Here is a 23542-nt window from a genome sequence, read left to right on the forward strand (position 1 = left end):
TTTAGAGAAATTAAATGAAAAGTAGACTAATTAAATGTACATATTATGATATAAAAATACTATAGATACACAATACAAATAATTCAAATTTCTGCAAAATATGTATAGTTTTAAGTTATATTTCATATTTTATGAATAACAATACATCTTTTGGCATACTTAGAATCTATAATGAAAATACTAATCATAATCAAGATCTTCATTTATTTATATGTAATTACTCTACTTAAGTATACGAATTTAATGCACATTAATAACTATTAATAAAAAAGGGTTAAATTTGCTCCGCTGTACAGCAAGTATCTAATATACTGTGTAATTTACTGTAATATAATGTGCTGAATTTAAATTTAATGTTAAATCATTACATACAAAAAATTATTCTAAGTGAAGTCAGTCGCCAGTCTATATTACTAAGTTAACTTAAAATTGCTATTAAAATTATTTATTTTTTGTTTAAAAATGTGACTTTATCCATATTCAAATGTGAAATGTATATAAAATAAGACTCTACGGATATATTTTAAATTTTATCGATTTCAGTACGAACTATTTATAACCTACTCAGTAATTTTTCAAATCTTAAGTACGAATATAAATATTATTTGAATTTCTTTGAAATTACTAAATTAAGACTACAAAATAATTCTCAAATGTTAAAATTTAAACTTTGAATGCTTAATAAAATGCCTATTTGTTTTTAATATTTAAAATGAAAATAATTTAAACTTATAAAGAACCTTCTTTTAGATTCCAGATTCCAAGGTCTTTGACCTAGCAAAATTTTTATCATCAATAATTTAAAAAAAAAACGATTTAAAAAATCGAATATTTAAATAGTACCTCAAAAAAGATTAAAAATATTTTGAAAATTGTATCATGTATAAAAAATAATAATTTGGTAAATGTATTTCAAAGTTGATACAGTTCTCCGTTTTGGTGTTACACTAAATCAAAATTGATTTTATTAAAAAATGGTTTTGCGTGAAAATTTCCTTTTTTTCTTAATTTTTTATTTGTTTTTCTCAATTAAATACACAATGAATTCAATTTTTTAATTTTGATTTATCAAAAGTAAAAATAAGATTCAAATTTCTATCAGAAATTAACCTCAAAATTTAAGATATTCAACATTTTACAACCTTTTCATGATATCCTTAAAAAAAAAACTACTACAAACTTAAAAAAAAAAACTATGTTATTATAAATACACACATATAAAAATCATCATTATAAAATTAATATATTCATAGCTCCGCTTAAAATCTATTATACTGCTTCAACAAGTCGAAATATATTTAAATACGAAGTGTGAAAAATATATTTTACTATAAAAATAATAAATCAGATATGTATATATAATGTTATCATTTATCAACGATGACTTTGTTACATGTGGAATATATAGTTGTGTTTTAATATTGTTGTTATTTTATCTATTACAATTCGTTGAATTTTTTTCGGGAATAAACTTCGTCAATTTATTATAGTCTTACTCCTTAATTCTCTAAACACGCAACTATTATTGATCGATTCTTTAAAACGATAAAAGAAAGACGTTGCTAATATACATGAGTGGATGTACTATACGAGAAAATTGAATTAAATCTTTACACAATAGTGCCGTATTGTTTTCTCCGTAGGAAATGGTCAGTCCAAACAGTCGTTTGTATTCTAAGATGTGGGTTTAATTTTGAAAGTTTTATTTCCCTATCCTTTATTCTTTTTTGATGGCACTCAAAAGGTGACTGAACCATGACTAAATTGTAAATTCATAGTGGACACGGAAAATAACTATCATAAATCAATTATCAATACTGCCGATTTTATTTTGAGCTTAATAAGTCATAACAAACTAAAATAAATATAAACTTGAAATATCAAAAACTCTTGAATTAAAAAGAGGAAATAAAGTTTTACATAGATGAAATACGATGTAAGAAATATAATAACTTAATAAAATCAAAATATCATCCACACTTTAAATATACTCGTATATTTTACAATAACTAAAATCATACAAACGTAGAAGCATTTTTTTTTTGATTTTTTTATGTTGACAAATTGATTACTAAAAGTTTAAAAAATACTTTGTTTTTCCTTATCAGAACATAAAAGTTCTATTATTTAACTAAATCTAAACTTTGCTTTCATACCACGTATTTTTAAATACAAATGTCTATGTCTAGACGTTAACCCAATTTCAGACGTCAGATTTTAAATCACAACAGTAAAGCTTTCTCGTACATATATTCATCACAAAATTTCACTCGTTTTATCAGTAAATACAACGTGACCACAGTACTATTCAGTTTGTATACATATAATACATATATTAAGTACGTCTATACGAATTGTATTACATTTAATAAACATTTTTAAATTTTTACATCAACATTGGAGGTACTCGTTATTTAATAATTACCACATGCTGGATATTGAAAAGGTCATTAAATACTTTGAAAAATTAGTTACGGATTAATTTTTACATAAGTAAGAACTGAACTAAGTATAAAACATTCCACAGAACTACTGTATATTTATGATGTTCTTCTAATATTTAGTATGGTTTGCCTAATCAAACGATCAAATATACGATAGCCTAAAAATGATTCCTTGTTTGAATGTTAAAAAATAATTAAAAATCAAATTTTAAATAAATTAGAACATTCAATTTAGAGTTTGAAAATTTATTGTTAACAATCACTACTCAAACAGATTTCAAATTATGTCATCCGATAAATGACATGATTTTATTAGACCACAAGTCAATTTCACGTGTATTAGGAAAAACTATAATATATTCATACATTTTAAGCCCTGCGGTGGAATATTGTAACTTATTCGATCAATTTCAAAAAATTTTCAACACTCTTCATCTCCTGATATTTAAAAATTAAAATGTATAGGTACATATGTCATAATATTTTATCCCTATATTACTAAGCAATATAAAACACCAATCTTGGTATAATTTAATTTTTAAATAAATATTTCCAAAACCTAAAACTACATAATATAAAATAAATTAAAATAGTTCTTGAACAATATTCTAGAGTAAATTTGTAAGTATATAGTACGTAGTATTTATAAATTATATCAACGTTAAAAAAAATACTATTATTTAAATATCGAAAAACAAGCAACAAGCAATTAATTTTTATCATTATTTATATTTATTTAATTATTCTATGACTGAATTTGTTTAACTTATTTATTTAATGAACCACATAATATAAAGAAGATACGATTTAAGTGTAATTAAATATCAGTAATTATTTATGACTTTTATATTATATGACGATTATATTAGGATTATTAAATAATTATTGTATCGATTGCTATTATTATAATATTTAGTATTCAATTTTTTATACATTAAATATTCAAAAATAAATTTTTTTATAGAAATATGATATAGATTTAGATTATAGAATTGATATATTTTAATTTAAATTTCATTCGTAAACAAAATCTAGATAAATTAGTATTCTAATAGTGTAATTATTGTTGAATGATCAAGAGACTAGGGAGTAAAATTGAAATTTCGGCAGAAAAATAAATATTTTGCATTAATACTTTTAAACTTTATTCAAATTTTTTTTCAATATTATGTTCTAGGAGAATTTCAAGTTTCGTGCATTATAATAATATTATATTAATACATTTATTGTAATTTTCTTTGCAAATAAATGTAATTATTTAATTTTTATATATTTTATTGGAACATAAAATTAATTTTTAATAATTCTACAATAGTTTATATTATGCATAAATTGTTTGGAAAATGTTTATTAATATTTTTTTTTTATTTAATTAAATTAATATATTAAACACAAATTTTCATAATACTATAATACACCCAAAAAACTATGGTGAGTACTGAGAAAAATAAGAATATTTCCTGAGTCTTCGTATAGGTACTATTTATTACTGCTACTAATAATAAAATTATATTTTAGAAACATATGTCCCCATATTCCCATGTGTAAATTAATAATTCGACAAAATGTATTTCAAAATATTTGATAAAAGTAACTTTCAATCCTTAGCTAGTTTTAATGAATTTGAACCTTAGTGTGAATTTTGAAGACTTCTATTAGTCTTTTAGAATAATAAAGTTATAGATTGACCGAATATTTTTTTTAATAATACAATACTTATTCTCATTTTATAATCAGTAAATTAAAAAATTAAGACTATAGTTATTTAAAAAAAATAAATAACATCAATAACAGTAACAAATATCTTATAACATTTTATAATGCTCATGGTTTAGCAATAACGATATATTAAATAAGTATAATATAACTGATACTAAATAATATTTTTATACAACAGCCAGTTTATAAGTAATGAGTAATGATAAACAAAACTATAATACGTAACACAAAAAATGAATAAAAATGTTTATAAGGTTTATATGTATGGTTTTATTAATATTAGGTACTTGATAAGTCAATACACGTGAATTATACTTTAACTAAAATCAAAAATAGATAAAAAAAAAATCTTTATTTTTAAAGAAACATAAGTTTTATAGCTCTATTCTAAACGCTAAATCGGAATAGTTTATTAATTATTATTGTTAAAAAAATTGTATATAGAAAACTTAACTTATGATCGCGTGAATTTAAAAGGGTTCACAAAATATTTTCAGAAATAATAAACAGGTTAAAACAATATATACCTCCAGAGAATGAGTTGTAAACACCACAAAATTAAAGAATGGTAGTAGGGGTACATTTGGTGACCCAGAAGGAAACTAAAGCTAATTATAGTATTGTTTTAATTGGAAAAATAAAATATGACATGGTCTAATGGGCAAACATAAATGCTTTTACTCCCCTACACATCCATTATGGGCATTAAACTAAATATTATTCAATGGAAAAAGAAGTAGAAAATAATTTTTATTTTTGATAGAGGGTGTTAAAATATTTTTTTTTTCATTTTACGAATAAACTTTGATTGGGTATTCATTGTAAAAACCAATGTTCGCTAAGCTAATCCTCTTTTATTTCATTTTTAATTTAAAAAATATAAAGCAAACTCTGAGGATAAAAGTTTAATCAGTTTGTAATATAATTTATTATATTAACTATTGAATTTCGATACTAATTATGATTTTGTTTGCGCTTCACAAGCCATTTAGGCTTTTTACCTCCAAAATAAACTAGCAATAAATTTCTATTTAATGCTGCTTGAAAAGAATTATATTGATGCTTTAAAATATTTATTTAGCTAATAGCAGGATCGTTACAGTGCCAAAAATATGTATTGCACAATATTATTTTAAGCCATTAAAATACAGAGTGATTCTTTTATCAAAAAGCACTCATTTTTTCAAAATCTATTAAATTTGTTGAAAATATTTTTCTTACATAATTTCTAGTTAAAATGAAACATTTATTTTAAAAATTATATATTTTTTAAGTTTTTACTTTTTTAAATTCATATTATAAAGTAGAATGTTTTTCCGTGTATTTTAATAAATAAAAATCTAAATTGAGATGAGTAGGTTATAAGTTATAACTATTTAAAGTTTTTGTTAGCGTAGTGGAATCATGGTACAGTGATACTTCGCAAAATAACAGTCTACTATTCCGCTCACCAAAACTTTAAATATTTAATACTCATAAACTACTCATCCGAATTTGAATTTGTATGTACCAAAATTCCGAAAAATATTTTGCTTCAGAATATGAATTTAAAAATGTATGTTATCATTCAAAAAAAGACTGCCTTAAGGTGGAAAAATTTTGACATAGATATGTTATTTTTTTAAGCTGCTGACTACTTAAAAAAAGGCATAAAAAATATTATTTTCGTACTAACTTTTTTATGATTTCCTAATATATATATTTTTAAATTTATATTATTTGTAGTTAATTTACTATCTATGAATATAAATTCTCAAATATTTATGAACAAAATGTTTATAAAGAATTCTAATTAAACATATATATTTAAAACATTCCTCTTAAAACTTACAAATAAGTATTAAACCTAAAATCATTATTTGTTGTTTTTTTTCATGAAAAAAACTTTTTTTTAGTACCTACTTATAAGCTAATTCATAAGTTGAATACATTTTTAGTATATAATATATCAACAAGAATATCATCAAGTATAAACAATATTTTTTTACAATTAAAATAACTGTACCACTAAATTTTAGTTAACAAAACATTTGGCAAAAAGTAATAATATTTTGATATTAATATTAATTCCGATTTTTAAGAAAATAAATGAACAAGAATTATTATTATTATTATTAATTTTTGTACTTCCTGAGTGTAGCCAGATAAAAAGGATTTCAGTTAGCAACGGGTAAGACAGAACCGTCAAGTAGGAGCCGTTTTAATCCGTTTCAGACAGACTGATGACTGCTGCAAGAAAAATAAAACTAATAGTCGGCTATCAAATTCTACTACCAGCTTTAAAGGATTTCACTTATTGCCGCACCTCTGCCCATCGCCTTTATTCATCCGAATATCAAAAATGGTTCTAAATCCCATAATGGGCTTCAGTTTTCCAACTTAATAATCTATGACTTGGATGTAATTTAACAGATTAATTCAATAAATCAAAAAGAAAAATTAAAATAGTGTACATCAATTTTTTTTGAATTATTCAAAAAAAAGTATTATTATTATCAATAACATGAAATTATTTAATATACTTAAATTTAAATTAACTAACTATAGTTATATTATGTAAATGAAGTGTTAAATTTAGATTTTAACAATCTTCAATTTAATTATTAATCAGAAATACTATTTAATGAATTTAAAATCCATATTATTAACTTGAAGCTCATATTCGTTAACTGGAAATTTATTTGGATCTAAAATATTATCTTATCATCTAACATAAAAACAATTTATTTTTCAACCTTTTTAGATTAATGTATACAATTTACATTATTAAACAATTATGTCTGTAGATGATACAGTAAAACTTTAGAAAGTAAAGCAAATCAATAAACTCTTAAAAACAAAATATAATTTTATTATTCCAATATTATATTGTCTTCTGTAGTGTGGAATTTTCATATTTTAAAATTTAATAACAGATACTTCAATATATATCTACGTACATAAAATATTATATTTATAAATAGTTATTTTCATAATATACTTTCACTACTCAAGTGATGAACCCTTCTTGAAAACAAAATATTTTCATATATTACATAGGAACTTAATAATAAACAATAACTTCATGTATATCTTATTATTTCAACCACAAACTAACTATTAAAAATAACTAAACACTCAAATTCCACTCACTAAATCAAAATAAATAGTAAATATCCAATGAAATATTATCTTGAAATCCTTGCTCCTCGAATAAATCGAAAGCGTAATAAAACCAAATATATTTATTAGTTTAATAATAATTATCAAGTATCTACTAAACGAAACTCTAACTTAACTATATAAAACAATCTAACAAACATATTTTGTGCCTAAGTAGCCATCATAAATACTATCTAGAATAATTTGTTCAGTGTTTCATAATAAAATACAAGGTTATTACTTATTATTCTTTAAAATGTCTTTATAATTTTTTACATTACAATAAAAATTACCGGTTTTTAAACTTTTAATTTAAAAATCTATATAAATAAGAAATAATATTATTATTACATGATTCTTCTTGAAGACGAAAAATTGAATATATATATCATAAAATAATTCTAAGTATTAAAAAAATGTATAATAGTCAACTGGTGATTTTTTTTTAAGTTCAACTGAACATCTTAAGCTCTTGAATTTTCAAGAGTAAATTAAACTATCTCATAATATAGATAGCAATGTTTTGAAGAACTTATTTAAATATAAATATGTATAATATATAAATGTCTACAAGTTACGATTAAAATTAATGAAAGAATTTACTAATGTAATCATTTCAAATCTCCGGACATTTAATATAAGTTTTCTAGTAATTATAAGGTATACCTCTAAATTCTAAAGTGTATTTATTTAACATTGAATACTTTGATAGTTTGATGTATTTTATTGATTTAGCATTTTAAAAACGAACATATTTTAGTTATAGTAACAATTATTTACATATAAATAACAAAGTAATTAACTAATAAAATAAAAACAATCATAAGAAAATATGGGCAACTATAGTCTATGTAGTATGTACTAATGAGATGTAATGGTGTTCCAAATCATACTATTGATAAAGATGTATGCCATTTATTGAAAAGTTAGTTTGCTTCACAGATAAATAAAAATGTTGAATGATCTTATTCTATTTGGTACCCGGATTAAGGATCGTTCTTAAAGACAACAGTTTAACAATTCCCTTTATAAAATATTTTCCCAAACCTTTTCATCTTTCCTCCAAATAATCAAATATTCCAAGCCTTGAACTAGTATAAACAGGTTTTTTAGTTATGAGGAGAATGCGCGATATTACAAATAATACAGCAAAGCTAAGAAATATTTTCTAGATACAATTTATACTCTGTGTATCGGTCACAGGGTATAGAAAAACCAAATTACTGTCTTATATACTAATATATTAAATGATCAAAAATTATATAAAGCAATAAACTTATTTTCCCAATAAAGCTTCCCGAAGTGACATTGGATAAAAACCAAGTTTACATAACGATTTCTATTATAATTAAATCATCGCGAGGACGGAAATCAAGAGACCACATAAATGGATACTCTTGGTCTATTTTAGTATTTAAATAACAATAAAATATGTAAAATATTTATCAATTATCACTCAAAAAATGAATGGATAATAAAATACAACTTACCTAAAAGTCGCGCCTATAAAAAAAAATTTAGAAGTAGGTAAAAACAATGAAAAAATATATTTTTCTTATAATTTCATAACTGACAGTTTAAAAAAAAATTTACTTAAAATTAAATATTAAGTTATTGAATATATTTAATATGCATCACCGACGAAGTAATTAACTACTGGTGTACCCAAATCTATCTATTTAATTTAAAAAAGCTTGTTATTATTATTATTTATATATATATATATATATCTTAATTAAGCTAAATTCTTGTACTTCATACGTTTCTTAGTCTTGTAGTTTAATTTGTTGATCAATCATCATACACTTCTTATTAAATTCTTGATTTTCACACAAAACATATAAAAATAAACTAAGTATACACTTTTAAGATTATACAGTTTTGCTAAAACTTTTTACTATATTAAAAAATTAATCAAGTTCAAATTATAGTCTTATTGAAAAACAATTTTACGACCAGTTATATTTTTCGTTTTAAAGACATTGAAGACTTATAAACTGTACTATACAGTTATATATATATATATATGAATATAATAACTAAGTTTAATATTTTCTATGGTAAATAAGAATTTATTTTCAATTTTCCAAAATCCTCTTGGATATGAAGTATTTTAATACATTAACTTTTAAATTAAGTATCAATATTTTTATATTTAAATTCATAATATTATTTATTATTTTTATTAAAATTATATAGTTATGATATACGTTCTTACAAAATTTAATTTTTATATAATTAATAATGTCAATATAACTTATGTAGGCATTAAGTTATGTAGGTACTATGAGATTAAAATCCAATGTATTACAGTTTTTATTGTACCGTGATTAAAAAAAAAAGTTATGGAAAATATAAATCAAATAGAACACTGAAAGTTTATTATAATATATTTTCTATTATTTAATTAAAGTGAAATTCTATGAGTATTGATATAAATATTCCTATGTATTACCACTATATTTTTATTAAACCAAAAACTGAAATATTATGAATGAGAAATTGTAAATTTTGTCTCTTGCTCGTAAGAATACAACAAAATAGTACAAAAACTATTAAATATATTTACATTATTTTACCCGTAACTATAATTCATATTAAATAACAATGTTTTAATATAGTTAATATTTCATTTTTAGTATTAGAACATTATAGAACTTGAGATTCAATACATTACGTATATTTATATAAAAGAAAAATGTATTCTTTAATTTTTTAATTCGTACATAGAGTTATGTTTCTGTTGTTAAGTGGAAAAATATGTTTTTTTATTTTAGAAAAGCATCTTTTTGAAATACGGCCACCTCAATAAAAATGATATCCAAATAATAAAAGAGAAACCTGGATGTGCGTGCGCATAATTTGTTTAGAGTAAATCCGCCATAAACAAACTCTAAAAGCTTTGAGGATGGGTGGAGGAGAAAAAAGCAAAATAAATACCAGCTAGATTTACAAAAAATAACAACAAAGAACTAACAAACAAATTTTGCTTTTAACCCGTAAATGGTGAACCCCACCTCCCAAGTTGTGTATTTAGATGTGAAAAAAAACACGCAACTCGTTTCAGATGTATTTTACGAAACATTTATTATGTTGATTTGTGTACGTAATGCTGCAGACATTTGAAAACATAATTTTTTACAATTGCACTTCACCGAATCATCTAATTACTTCTAACCTTAAGTAACATATTATAGTAATATATACACTGTAAAAACTTAAATAGGTTTTCCAACTACACTGTTGTTGGGGGCTATAAATATAAAATAAATAGAATAGAAATAAAATAATTTTTATTTTACTCAAAAATATAAAATTAAAAAATGTGTCTAAACGCAATCGAGCGAAGTCACGTACTCACGCAATAAAGTAGGTATAAAAGCATTTGATTAAATACATAACTTATTATCTGTCAACTTTTAAAAGTCATATAATAAAGGCGAAAAGGGTTATTTCAATAAATCTATAATCATCATTCGATTACACTTATACGTTCCGTCAAGAGGGTAGCCATGTGTTTTCCCCGCGGAATAACAAAAAAAACTATTAAATAATTTCTAAAACACTTTAGACCTAGTGGCAGATCCAAGGGAGGAGTAAAAAGGTAAATACCCCCCCCCCCTTGAGCTTATTATATTTAAATTTTATAAATTTATAAAAGTATAAAAATGTCATTGGTACCAGTTTGTAAGAATAAATTATAAATGGTGAATATTATAATAAGTAAATATTATAAGTTGTTAATATTAATATTAATAAGTATGTTATTAAGTAGGTGTGAATAATATCTGATGGATATATTTTAATTATTCCCCTCCCCTTAATGAATTTCTGAATCCGCCTCTGTTTAGACCGGGACCAACCCGCAAATAAAACACTTAATATAGAATAATATTTAAAACAAATATTTTTGTTTATCTGGACTAATTACCACACGTACGTCATAAATGTCTCACCTTATTCAAAATATTTCAAATCATTACGAATCAAATTGGAGAAAATATTCTGTCTTAATAAGGCTGCTAAAAATAATACAGGGGATCGCCAGTTTAGGTATAAACTTCAATATCAGTGATATATAGATAAAGTTGTATTTAAGTCGTAGACATTTAGATTTACAAAACCCTTGCTCTTCAGGCTAAAATATATAGGACATAGGTAATGTAGTATGATATTTATTTTAAAGTAAATGAATCATTGAATTCAAAAACAAATTATGTTCTTATCTTACAAAAAACATTAATTTTCAAAACATTAAGTGTTCATAAACATAAATTAATTTAAGATTTCCAAAAAATAATTTCATATTTCAATTTGATGCTTAAAAAATCCATAAATCCAATGAAGTTTAATTTAAAAACATTGTTTATTGTTATCCAACATTTTTGAATTAGATACTTTAAGTATAAAATAGTAATATACATCGTTTTATAAAATATTACATAGCGGCGTTAATCATTTAAGGAGAAATATTCATTAAAAGATGGAACATTGGAACAAATATATTGAATTTTATCAATCGAAATAAAAAAAAAGTATTATCTTTGTTGTTTAATTCTACAGAATTGTAAACTATAAGCATTGATTCAACAACAACAAAAAAAATATAAATTTTAATTTATTATTTAATTGGAATGAACTTATATCAATGACTGGAAATTATCTTCTAAATTAACATTTTAAGTTCTAATAACATATCAAAGTATATAATTCGATAAATTATGGATAGTTTTTAACTTTTTTCTAAATATAACTATCCTAGTTGAATTTTCCAATAAACATAATAATATGCATATAGTATAAAAAAAAATCTTTAAAAGAATACTTAAATTATAATAATAATAATACCGAACAACGACCATTTAAAAATAAATATTAGATACTACACGAACATATTACATCCAGGTAAGACCAATCACTATTATTATACTTGATCTAAAAACAAAAAAACATAAATCAATCATTGACTTACCAATTTTCGGATGACAGTCCTAATGAAATGTTCTTAATGTATCTTGTCTACGCTATTGGACAAATGAATGACACAGACGAACGTCAGTTATAGCACGCGATATCGCCGGACGCCAATACACCAGAGCTCGAACGACCGAACGTGAATACGCGAAGCGTGAGCGGAAACTACCCGAAACGACGGCGGCAACAAGACTTTGGACCGCGCAGCAGTGCTGCCTCCCACGACGTCATCCATCGTCATATTATTATTATTATTTCGTTGTCACCATACCGGAATTATATCGGATGGCAGATACTGCAGCCGGAGACAACTGCCGTTCGACGAGACGACAACCACGAACCTGCACAGATTTCCGTCGATGTAAGTACACTGTTAAAAAAAATATATGTATATATTTTAAAAATTCATTAATTACGGTAAAGATTTGTCTAAAAGATTCTATCAAATTTCATATTTTTTTGTTATTATCAATATTAAAAGTACCGATTAAAAATAAAAAAACAGTCACACACGTCTACTTTATTATTAGGTATATAATATAATATACAGGAGGATTCACCAAACATATTCACTCCATTTTATCTTTTAATAATTAATTTATTCAAATACTGAAATTTTTAATTGTAAACTAAGTATATTAAATTATTTAGATTTTTATATAATTTAGCAGATGCCCTGTAGTGATATCCGCTTATTTTTTAAATGAGAACCAACTTTATTTACTGTATTATATTTGGCAAATGATTTTTTTTGGAAAATTTATACTTATCCATTTAAATAAAAATTCAAAAAAATACTAAGTTATTTAACTTTGTAAACAAACTAATAATACAATACTAGGTCTATAATAATAATGTGTTTTAGTTTAAGAAGATAAGGAGGCTATGTTTCTATGATAATTTTAAAATATTAATAATCAACATTGATCTATAATTCTATCAATCTTTTATATAATTTGTAAATATTGTCCGAGAACAATAAGTATTGCAACAAATATTATATCTATTTTATATTTTTTTAAGAAACATTATCCTCCATAGGTATTTAGTATAACTTAGGAACTGCACCTTGATCAAATTTTAATTTAGATGCGTCAAAACTTTAAAAAAAAGTAATTTATTGATATCGTCACGGGACACTCCTTTAAATGTATAGCAAATATAAATAATTTAAAATATGAACCCTCAAGTATAATTTTTGTATAAGAATTAAAATATCAGGATTTTAATAAAGGAAAAATTAGAGGTGACCGGATGAGTATACAAGTACCTATAATAGATATATTATAATATAATACTACGTACTTACGTACTTGTTTATGCGTTAAAGATGTGAAAGAATATAAAATAATCTATGAGACTTACATCAAGGTACTACAACACGTGCTTCGTACACCACCTAGCCAAGAGTAATAATAATGTATATTATTATCATCAATCATTTATACCATGCCATCCTGAGTGTATTAAAATTAATAATTTCATTGTTATTTGCAGTAAATTATTGAACACGCTACGCGTGTACGTCCAATGTATTTTCTTTAATATTTTCAAATCGCCCGACTTTATAATTGCTTTTTTACTAACGTCCAATAAACAAAATACAAGTTATAATTAAAAATATATAGGTAATTTATAATTAGTCTGGCATGTATACACATTGTTCCCCTTACATTTTACACGATTTAATTGTTATTACTCGAATATAGTTCATACACAAGTTTAAAGAAACTTTATACTACTGAATTATCATAACAAAAAGTCTATAAAATATGCGTTATATTGTTCGCTGTGAAAAAAAATTATTATTTTTATAAAATTGTTTTATTTGCTTAATCATAAAATTATTATATTTCTTTGTGCAACTTTTTTTTATCTTAATTTTACTAAATAATGTTTTTAATTAATTTTAAAGTACAATAGAACATTTCGAATTAAAAATATCTTGAATGGACACAAAATTGAAATAAATTTATGTCATTTGTAACATTTTTATTTCTGACTATACCCCTATTATACAATTATATAATTTCTAAAATTATAATTGAATGAAATAATTATCAGTTCACATAATATTAACGTATTGTGTATTTGTGTCATACTATCATGGCTAATAATTAGTGATTCTACAATATGCTACTTTATTTCTAAATGCTATTTATTATAAATAAATAGATCTTAAATTATCACGATCGATAATATAAATTTATACTTAATAATAGTGTCTCACAATCTATATAAATAGACAAGTGCTACATTTAAAATATATAATATATATTTATGCCAATTCCTATGAATATTTTAAACTGCATCGTTCAATCCATAATATTATTAATAAAAAAATATTACTGACGTTCTTTTTTTTATATATTGTGATTTTCAAGACATAATATTATATTACTATTATATTCAATTTTTCCTATATTCTGATTCGGTAAATAGTGTATTTATCTCAATATACTATTTATTGAATGATATTGTTCACTTAATATATTGGGATTAAATAATCACTCATGATCATCACAAGCTCTTACTTTAGTAAATAGGAAAATGTAAATTATAAACTTGTACAATACAAAATGTACGTTTTTCAAAAAACCTTTAATTAATAATAAACAAAAAACAAACATCACTCGTTACAGTCAGCCAAAGCCCTGTATTTTGCACAAACTAGTGAAAATATTTTTCTTTGAAATACCGGAACGTCACAAAAGCAGAACTTTCTTTCTGTGAGCTTTTTTACGATACAATTTATATTCATACTTAATAATTTAAAATCTGGTATATATTTTATTTCTAACTTGCTTCAAAGTACTGTATATGTACAAAAAAATAACTTTAATTGTGTTAAATTATTAAAAACAACATCATATACTCGCCTATAATTTATTCCGCGTAATAGATACAATAATATGTGATAAAAACTTCAGTTAACATCATTTTATTCTAACTGAGGTTTATTTTATACATTAACAGTAAATTTATTGTTTACAATAAAACTAATAAAGTACAGTTTTAAATACTTTAGGTACCTCTTGATAATTATTTATACATATATACCTACCTACTATATAGACTCTGTTTATTAGATGTATATTATAATCATTAAAAGTAACATTTAAACAACGCATTCCAGAGACTTATAATTTTAATAATATTAAAGACATAACTATTTTAAGACAAATTTGTTAAAAAGATTATACATTTTATTAATTATTTCCCAAATACCTATTTTTTATTGTTCCTGGATAATAGACAATTTTTATGATAGATGTTTTCTTAACTTCTTACTTAGGTGATCATACACTATAGGCATAGGCGGAGATTGGGGGGTGCTTGGGCGGGGCTTAGCCCCCAAAAAGATCAAAAGCCCTCCCCCCAAAAAAAAAAAAAAAAGAAAAAAATTATTGAACATTTTTAAAATCATTTGTGGACGGCTGGACGTCGGACTTATTTTACAACAATTGGCAATTGCCAAAATCTTGGAACTTAACAAAATATATTTTTTCCCGAAATTTAATCAATATAATAATTATTACAACATATACCTACTATAGTCGCGACGGATTGAAAAATTTAATAACTCTTCAATATTATATACATTGAAAAAGATATCAATATCAGTAGGTATTGAGAACGATATTAATATATTTGCTAATCAAAATAGGTTTATTATACTAAAATAATAAAATATTTATTGTATTATAAATAAATGATTTTAAAGTGCATATGTAGTTAGTAATGCGTATTTAGTAGGTTTTCTTTTTAGTTGGTAATTATTAGTTGGTTATTTAGTAGTTAACTCGTATTGGAGGTAATACAGTGGACACCGCTCATAAGACTCACTTTAGGACCAGCACAAAGTGAGTCTTATAACCGAATGAATCATATAGGCGAAGTGGAAAAAAAAATTGAATTACATATTTATGAATTTTATTTTACTATATATTTTGCTTTAATTTTAATTTACTTTAATACACATAATATTACATATTACATATCTATTATTTAATAAATTTAAAAATTCTGATAAAAAAATTAAAATTATAATACATATTATAAAAATTATTATATATTAGTCAGCAGTTAACTAACTAATGTTAGTATATTAGTCACCGATACTACAAAGTTTTTACATTGAACTTGCTTTGGGACGAGAGTATTTGTGTTTATTAATCGAATGAGCCTTTAAGACAAAAGGTCCAAGAATAAAAAGATATACAATATATTATAATACAATGTCATGAAAAAATGTAACTTGTCAATATACTAATAAATATTCATTATTATGATATTATAATTTATTATTATTTATTTATTATGTTATTTTTATGTGGTCATTCATAAAGAAAAAAACATGAAAACTGGTAACGATAAATTTAGAAAATGAGTCGGATTAAATAGTATTATTCGTCAAGATATACTAATAACGTATGCGATGAAATAGGAGAAATATATTACAACTTTAAAAATATGCGCTTAAATGTATATTTATCACATTAACCATAAGTCTAATAAGCGGTGACTACTGTATTTTATTTCAAAAATCACATATCACCTATAAAAATACATTTTATATTTACAAAATAATAATTGAATAATATTTGAATGAATTCACTGCAATAAAAAAAAAAAAAAAAAAATGAATATGGTCTATACTCTATAATATTATGGATTTATTGATTTAAAATCAGAAATTACTATTTACAATTTCAATTCGGAAGCAAAAATAATAATTTTATACTTTTTTATTTTTTTTACATTTCATTACTTAATTTAGAAAACAATTTTTTAAAGATAAGTTAGATACCTACTATTCACAACAACAATATATACCAAATAAGACTATAAAAACACCGAACTTAGTTTAAAAATAAATGATGTTTCATTATTTTGCTTATTTGTGTACTATACATATTACATATCTATACTCAAGATATACATATAGTCCTAATTTTTAAATACAACAATTAACCTAACAATTATATTTTTATTTTACACATATTATATTGATCTTAACTACGCAGTTATTAATTGAATAATCGATATAAACTATATAATTAACAATTATCTACATTCATATTTATATAATATAAGATTTATTATAATATTAACTAACGGAGTTCTATTACTTCTATTTCATTAATAAACTATATTACTTTATTGATTGATTTTGTTCTAGATACAAGAATTAATTTTTTAGAGTTTCTGAGTGTTGCAGTTTGTGTCCAAATATCCAATAATAATGATTAATTCATATTTCATATAAGTACATATAAGTTAAATATGATTGGTCAATGAATAGGAATTAAAATTATATCAGTATTTTATATTTATAATTTATATGAAGTACCATAAGAAGTTTAGTAATAATGAAACACGGGGGCGATTAAGCATAATTTAACGGAAAGTAATTTTGTTCGTTTTTTAAAGTTCAACAACACTAATGTTACGATTTTAAACAGAATCCGAATAAAGAAAAAGTTTTTTAATAATAAAGTAATAATACATTTATTACTTCGTCAATTGGCACTTGAAAGATTGTTATAAATTTATTATGGTTTTATCTGACAAAATTAAAATTTTTCAAAGCGACTTCTATTTCAATAAGCAATTAAGCAATTAATAAATAGATTAGTAGATACGAGTGAGCAATATCTTGATAAAAGTCATAGACTAAAAATCTATGGATGTTATAATCTCATTTCAAGTACTTATATTTTATTTATTAGAAGACAAACATCGCTAGTTTATTTTCAATTATCATTGTAAATATTCCAAAAAATTGTATTTCCTATATCTATTTTTTGTATACTATAGTTGCTACTTAATCACGTAGATTAAATTCTATTTAATTATACTGTATACTTTAAAATATATAGGTATTTTTCACATCAAAATATCTTTACTTAAAAAAAATATATAAAATGAAAATTAATATGAATAATTATATTATTTTATGTAAATTTACATTGTACATGTAAGTTTATACAAGATATAAAACTTATAAGTATTCAATTTAAAATAATTCTATAGAAAAAATACTAAATAAATCTTTTTTTAAAACATTTATTCTATTAAAATTTAACAGTAAATATATTTAATTATTTAAATATATTTATTTTTTATAAACCTCAATGTTTATTAGTTAAGTATTGTTAAGTTTATAATCATTCAGGTCCAAATAAAATATAGAATTCTGATATTCCAAATAAGTTAAATAAGTTAAAAAATGTATTAATCTTTAAAATGGATTTTATATATTATTTCTTAAATCATAACGAAGTCAATGTATACGAGAGATGTGTACTTATACTTAATTTATTAACACTATGAAGTAGCGTCAATATAATTAATTAAACCTTTTTTTTTTTATAAATCAATGAAACCTTATATTTTTTACCCACTATGGTTCAATGGGGCTATGTAAATTTGATCTATTTTATTTTTATTTGGTAGAATAACAATCCATTTATCACTCATATGACGTTAAACATGTTGAAATACCGATCGCTACCACTTTAAGGGAAGTAATATTTTTTCAGATGTTTGAGTAAAACGAGTTGGAAAACTCCTTGGACCCTTTGTCCTGTTAGAGTCAAATTGAATATTTTTATTTGATACCAAATTATAGAAAAGTGGCTTCAGTATTATTATTAATATAAATTTATAAGTCATATCATTATTAAAATAATTGTTTAACTTTGTGTTATTTGCTTAAGTACAATTAAGAAATTAAATTATATTGTATAAACTTAAAAATATTTAAATACTTTAATAATACAAAATCATTCAGTCAATTAATACACGAATATTTTCAAATACGTTTGTATTTCAAAATGCATACAATATTCAATTTAAATATTTAATTTACTTGGACATTTAGTATAATGCACCTCATACGATTTTGTTATAAATTAAAAATATCAACAATAATTGATACGAAACAAAATATTTTTTTATAAACTATTTAAGTCAAACATCATACAAACTTTAAATTAAACAAAAATAATAATTTTAGTTATTTATTATAATTAAAACGATTTTAGTATTATTATCCATACACAACGGCATTTTAAAAATATTTGGAATAATTATTTAAATTTATGCACACTGCATGAACCTATTCACGCCATTATATGGTACTTCGGCTTTGACTAATAAGACATAAATTAATACCAAACAAAAAATATATGATATAATAATAATATATGGGATGTTTTGGGCTAATTTTAGTTTAATGTACCCTATATTGGCTATTGCCTATTACTGGTAGTAATATAAAGAAATACTAAAATATTCTAAGAATAGAATAATAAAATACGCATAATGAATGAAATGTTATTTAAATATCTATACATTGTATAGATTTTAGTAACTTATAGATATAGTTACTTTTCTTCATTCGTTGTGAATAATAGGAACTGTAAAACACAATAACGTATAGTCGTCTTTAACGATAATAAAAATTATCATTAAAATATGAAGTTCATCATTTAATTTTCACTTGAGCCAAACTAAACATATATTACATAGTGCCTCGATAATTAAAGTTTTTCCTGCGTTGTTTGTCTATAGTCAATTAATTTAAATAAGACGTTATAACTCATAACATTATAACAACAGAAATCAACCAATGCTTAACCATCCTTATTACAAGTATTCGCACAATGTACTAAATAAAATAAAATATTTTATATACAAGATAACAATTTATTATTATTTTTATTCCGACGCTTGAAAAGTCCTAATAAATAATTACTATCTATAATGTTTATATTTCTGTATAATATTATAAATTATAACCTGCAATTAACTAATTAAATAGCATTGTCACATTGATCGCTATAATTTTTAACAAAAGAAAACTTTTCAAATGTACAATTATAACTTAATTATAAAACATTTTGTATTATTATTCCAAAATAATATTAGTATACATGTATACTATTAATATAATACATAGTATTTCAATTACTATAATATTCAGTATTTTTTTTCATTTTATTGTGTAAAAAATTATACGCTATATTGTTTAATTCATTGTTTATTCTCAACATTTTATTTTAAACTTATACCACACAAAAAGACTAAGCTATAAACTGCTTGTCAATATTTATTGTACTATTATCATCTATTCAAATATTTTATTCAAGTAAAACCACAATAACAACTTGGTGTTTCAAAACAACTATATGTGATACACTTGATGTGTATATAACAGATCATGAAGTTCCTCTAGGTCGACAGTAACGAAGAATCACATTTCCTTGACAGTAGATATAATTAAATTATTGTCATCCTCAATTCACATTTTCTCATACAGAACTAAATCGGACACGATTGAACAGTTATTTGATTTTAGTTTTGTCACATGGACAAAGAGTACGCTGTGTAAAATAAGACACGTTCACAAACTTCCTCAACGTTAGTAAATGCTTTGATAATATAAGGACTATAATCATTCGATATTATTATTACAAAATGTTGAAAACAATCGACACATTTCGGAAATATATATGATAGAATTCTCATACTTTAGGTTTACACAGAATGAATCATACTACCTTGCAATCAGTTGCACACATCACATAAGTGACAAAGGTACATATCAATAATTTATTTATTTTAAAAGCTTCGATTTTTTTTATTATCTAATGTATATTCTACTTACGTTCAAATACATAAGAACCTATCAATTAAACTATTTAAAAAATAAATATCCTACACACATAAAAAAAAATATATATAATTTTCAATAATATAACTGTATAAATTATTAATGATAAGTCATAAAGATTTATTAAATTTATTCAAAATAAAACTAATAAATACACATATCAATTGAAAAATATTATTAATCTCTACACAAATAATAAAATTTAAAAAAAATAAATGGCTTTCAAAATTGTTGAATAATAAAATAATATAACATAACAAAATGCACTTATAAAAATAAAATAAAAGAACATTATTAGGTATATTGTTGTATAGCGACTTTTATGAATGTATTAAATACTTTGTCCCTCATGTGAATAATTATACACCAAATTTATAATGCACGTTATTTATTTTAATAAAGATAAATATAATGATTATAAGATGAGCATTTACAAAACAAACCTATTTTAGCGATCAGTGTTCTTTTGAAGTTAATGCAATTACCAACTTTGAAAGGGTTATCGCGATAATTCGGCTATAATAAGTTATAAGTCATGTACATAATAGCCAGTACTTGAATTTAGATAATAATGGAAATAATAAGTTATCGTTGTTTGTTTCAACGGTGCCAATGGGAAGAGATTAGTTACTTTGTTTAAATGTTGAAACTCCCGTATTTTACGAACAAATATCTCATTTAATGTTCCCTGGAAATCTGCCAAGGTAAAAGAATCTTTTTAAAAATGCATTTTAAAGTTAGTAATTACGCATTCTCCACCCATATCAAACTAAAATATACACACACATAATAGACATGCATTATGACAATATCATGAGGTACATCATCCATCAACAAGGTGAGTGTAAGTATCTTGTCGGTCATCCGTATATCATATAGTAAAACACTTTTCAGTAAACATAATATATTCAATTCACAAAATTGTATACCTACATAAAACAAGTGTAAGTACCGTGTACAGTAATAATAATGTTTATTATATTTTTTTTTACCCAAATTCAATACCGAAAAAAATATTATATAAGATACCCACTCGCATACCTTAAAGGTATAACTAAAGTTTAATATTTTAAATTTAAATTTGAAAATAATAAAAAATAAAATTAATAATCATTAATCATTTTACTTTATTTATTAGTTCATATAACATTATAAACGTTAACATTTGTAAAGTCATTTGTTTCTACTTATCAATTAACTGAAACAAATTTATGTAATATACAAAAAAAAATTATACTTCACTCATCGTATGCTCATGAATATAAAAATTCAGGTTAATCTATCATGACAAAAAAAAATGTTAAATTTAAAAAAAAATTGTTAGTTGATAGACTTGTGATGAAAATGTACAATTTTTTCTAAAATATAAAACTGTAATTGCAATGAAAATATACAGTTCTCATATGTAAGATATGAAATAAAGTATCTTTAATACCTTAAACATTAATCTAATTACAATAATTGATCACGAAATTATAAGTATATATATCACTAAAAAAAAATCAAATTACCAATATAAATAAAACAAAAATAATAATATTCATAAATACTATTACAAACAATAATTATAATATTTTAATATTTAGGAAACTTTAAGTATTTATAATTTCTTTAAAACAGAAATATCAAACACATTTTTCAATTTTTGTAATTAAATTTATATTTATAATATCATTTATAAATATATTTAAAAATTAAATTTATTATTGATGTAGTTATTAGAGTAACAATTTTCAAATCATTGATAATGAAATTGCTTGCAGTACGTCACAAATTTATCAACAAACATTTTTTTTTTAATTGATATTTATTTTCCTTTGACAACTTAGGCACTTGGGCTAAGTGACTTGGCCATTGGTACCAAATAACTTTAAATTATTTTAATGACATATTATATTTTATATTGTTTACAAATTTTAATTATGAATGAAAAATAAAAATAAAACTTGCTCTTGTGAACAAAATTACATTAAAAATCTGAAGGTGCGTATTTTAAATTATAAACATCTTCTATTCAATGTTTAATAACATTATTTAGATCTTATTATTCATGTATCATGTTAATTAATTAATATTTATCACATAAAATATATATATAATCAATTATAATATTGTTCCAGATTAAAATACTTTACAAAGAACCTGCACACAATAAATATTTTAAGAAATACGTCAATGTACTCAAGGATACTTGAATATACCAATTTGAATTCCCAGTAGCTAGTCAGATTAGAACAGATTGGTGCCAATAAAATACTTTTAGCTATAATATTTATACTTATTCCAGAAATCAGCTAGTTTTTATACCCATTATTTCGTTAAATTGCCTTAAAATAAACGAATAAATAAATACTTGACATGACTTCATTTTCACATCGTATACATTATATTTGATTTAAATTTTCAAACTCATCGATCTATTATTATTATTCTGTTACCAATATTTTTCTATCAAATATTTGTTTATATATTATGATAAAACAATAGTTACCTACCTATAAATACCATTAAATACAATTATTTTGATTAATAAGATAATTAAAACTTTTACAGTAACTTATATTTTCCATATAATATATCTGTT

At 22.8% G+C, this 23542-nt stretch overlaps 1 protein-coding gene across 2 annotated transcripts in view; it reads right to left on the minus strand.

Annotated features, from left to right (window-relative positions):
• LOC113555126 (protein artichoke-like) overlaps positions 1-12414 on the minus strand; it is a 197687-nt gene extending 185273 nt beyond the window's left edge. For both annotated transcript variants that reach the window (XM_026959459.1, XM_026959460.1), the window contains exon 1: positions 12277-12414. The gene's annotated coding sequence lies outside the window, so the exon portion shown is untranslated. The remainder of the gene's footprint in view (positions 1-12276) is intronic.
• Between the last annotated feature and the right edge of the window lie 11128 nt (positions 12415-23542).

Source organism: Rhopalosiphum maidis, chromosome 2 (assembly GCF_003676215.2).
Source record: "Rhopalosiphum maidis isolate BTI-1 chromosome 2, ASM367621v3, whole genome shotgun sequence".
Classification (NCBI taxonomy): domain Eukaryota; kingdom Metazoa; phylum Arthropoda; class Insecta; order Hemiptera; family Aphididae; genus Rhopalosiphum; species Rhopalosiphum maidis.